We start from the raw sequence: 3,384 nt of genomic DNA, 5'->3' as shown, positions 1-3,384 counted from the left end.
GGTTGGCTTCTGTTGTAGTGGCATCACCATAGAGGCACCACAGATGACGTAAACGGGCTCACTTACCTGCCAATGCCACCTTCCTCCTCAATAAACATAGGTGATCACATGCTCCCACAGTGGCCCAACGTACCGTACTTATCCAATTCTAACGCGCCCCCGATTCTAACGTGCACCCGATTTTCCTGGCAAAAAAAACGAAAAAACTTGCTCTTCCGATTGTAACGTGCACAGAACTTTGTGAGCAACAACAACGAATGCGAGAGAAACGGGCGATTTATTTCCCGAAGTAATCTCGCTCCTCGTCGCTCTCAGAGAGCTCCTTGTCGCTTTCCGTTGACCACAACATCTCGTCTTCGGTGCCGTCAAGCGCATTCGCAATGCCACACTTATGAACGAAGGTTCAACGGTTCAACCATGGTTGATAGGATCGTGGCCCACGCCTCGCACGCCCATCCCGCGAGCTTCTCCACAGGCGCACACTTCAGCCAACCGCTCGTTCTGAATGCGTGAGAGCCGCTGCTGCCATTGCAGTTATCAAGCACGCAAGGGAAACAATTTGACGATTTGTGTGAACACCGATAGAAAAGCCTACCGTAAAATTCCGGGCAAGCGCCCCCACCCGTGCAAGCGCCCCTCCACCACTTCAGTGCTAATTTCACATTTCCGCGCCATTCCGGGAAAGCGCCCCCCCTCCCTCCGCGCAGTTATCACGCACCACGTGCAGGCAACACTGGCTTGCTGGAGCCAGTCTAAGAATCCAATCCAATCTGCTTCAACTGAACGCTACACGCCATTTGTTTCTTTGTTTTGGCGGTGGTAGGTCATGCATTCCTACACAGTTGCAAAGAAAATCGAGGTGATCCGATGGCACCGAGAGCACGGGAAAAACGTGCACCAGACCTCTCGACAGTTCAAGCTCGACTGAAAGCGCATACGGGAACAGGTGAAGAATTTCGACAATCTTCTGCAGCAAAACTTCGACGGAAGCTAAGCAACGGTGCCCCAGTGTTCAGCAAGTATGTGGACGATGCGCTGTTCCAGTTCTTAGAGCGCGAAAGAAGCGCGGGACGCGCCGTTAGCAACCGGCTGCTGTCTGAAGAGGCTATGAAAATAGCAAACAGCATGCAGTTAGGTAACTTTGTAGCTTCCAGCCACTACATAAGCAGGTTTGGAAGCAGCGGTTCGGCGTTGCAATGCGCCACGCCATGAACGAGAGCCAGAGGACGCCCGAGGAATCTGTGGAGGCATTAAGCGCCTTCCGGACTTCCGCGAACTTTCTGCAATGGCGAAATGACATCAAAAGGCAACTTTAAGAAGCCGTCGCGGCAGCAGGTCCTTGTGGCGTGCTGCTTCAAGGGGTGCGGCATTGCAAACGCAATCGATGGCTCCGAGGACGGCGACATGCACGGCGGGCTGGCAGATGTCGGAGCGGTGAGGCCAGAAGACCGGGGCGGACTGGAAGACGAGTACGCCGAACTGTTTTTTGCTACAGACTCTGAGGAGCCTTTCGATGGTTTCGAAAGTGACGAACAGCAGTAAGATCAAGCCGTGGCACCCGAAGACTGAGGCAGCAGAGTGCTGCGAACTTTTTTTTTTTTTGCTGCTAAGTTTTCCAATGGTTTCCAAAGTAACTAACAGTAACAACTTTTGCGTAATAAAGTTCATCTTCCTAATGAAAGTTTAAAACCACGCGCACTGCGGTTTTTTTCGTAAAAAATATTGTCGCCTCCATCTTGAATTTCGGTGCCGTTCCGGAATAGCGCCCCCCCCCCCCCCCCCCCCCCCCCCCTTCACTTTGCCGGTAATTCCGCCTTGCTGGGGGGGGGGGGGGGGGGGGGGGGGGGCGCTTGCTCGGAATTTTACGGTAGGCGCCTAGGCTTCCTGTGTCCGAAAAATCGTTGCTAAAAGCTTTTGCGCCATCTTGAGATGGCGATGGGAGGGATGAAATTTCCGCTGTTTTGGCAGTTTCGGTTTCGTATCCGATTCTAACGCACATGCGATTTTTCGGCCTATTTTTCCGGAAAAAAAGTGCGCGTTAGAATCGGGTAAGTGCGGTACACTTCATTGTGCAAGCATTAATTCTTGGGGGGGGGGGGAGGCATTTGTTGCACCTAGCATTTGGAAGAGACGGGCTAGTCTAAAGTTAAAATGTAATGGTGCCACTGGGGGCCACAAGATGGTGGCGGAACGGAAAGTATTTCAAGATTGAAAGTGTAAAAATAAATTGTCCTGTATCGATAGATTTCAGCTCTAAGAACACAAATGCAGTCGAAACTTGATGTATCGAACCTGGTGGGAATTGGGTGATAGTTGGATGTAACCACTGATCTCCAACTAAGTGGAGATCAGTGGATGTAACTGATAGTTCAGCATGCGAAGTTCCTAATACCTGTCAATAATATCCATGTTGGGGTCTGACTTTGATGTGAGCAATATTTTAAAATTGTTTTAAGAATATCTTAAAAATTAAACAAGTACTGACACCAATTTTTGGTGTTGATATTATTACAGAGTTTGTTTCCTTTGCGCAACAGAATACCCTGGCTGAAATATGAGAGGCCTGCGACGTGATGAAACAGTACTCGAAGAATCAATGCTCGATGAAATGGCCAGAAAACGTTCGGGAATGCTCCATCCTTTACATTATAAAGCAAAGCTGTCTACCCTGTACCAGCCAACGGTTCTTTCGCAACAAGCGGGACAATAAACTCCCAACGCAGCAGAGGCAATGGGGGAGGGGGGGGTCGCTCACAGAGCACACTGTAGATGGCCCGGCAAATTTACCCAGCGTTCCCTGCGCGGAGGTGCCTGCTCGCCGGCAGGCACGTCGGCGGTACGGCTTTAGCGACGTTTTTTTTTTTTTTTTTTTTTGCCTGTTTTGGTGCAGCTTTGCGTCCATTGCACGATTCCTTCGCACGGCTTGATTAACTTGTTCGACAGCACCTCCTGGGTAACCAGGACCCGACGAAATTAAGTGGTCGTACGGCAAAGGTACGTTAAGGATTGGTTTGAAGGGCCGGAAAACAAATTGTAGCGACCACATTTCTGGCCGCTAGAGAAATGCTACCTTTCGCGCACTGCTTGCCACGAATGCAACTCGTTTTCTAAATTGATGTATACCAATTTGGAAGGAGCAACTGGTCCTGATAAATAGCGATTATATAAGTTCCCTCAGCTTTCTCACAATTCTCAAAATTACTAAACTAACTAGTTTAAATCGGTATGAATAGGAATCACTAAGCTCACATGCCGAATAGTTTCGGTGCCTACGTTTGTGTTGCGAGGTGGTGTAGCCCCGAGCTAGCACATCAGGATGGCTAGGTTCCGCGGTCTCACCCTTCGAAAGACGCTCTTCTCCGTTTTCTGTCTGCCGACGCACGG

Source organism: Haemaphysalis longicornis, unplaced genomic scaffold, assembly GCF_048455015.1.
Source record: "Haemaphysalis longicornis isolate Haplotype H1 unplaced genomic scaffold, Haemaphysalis longicornis Haplotype H1 scaffold_4, whole genome shotgun sequence".
NCBI classification, from domain to species: domain Eukaryota; kingdom Metazoa; phylum Arthropoda; class Arachnida; order Ixodida; family Ixodidae; genus Haemaphysalis; species Haemaphysalis longicornis.
This window is presented reverse-complemented; position numbering follows the sequence as displayed.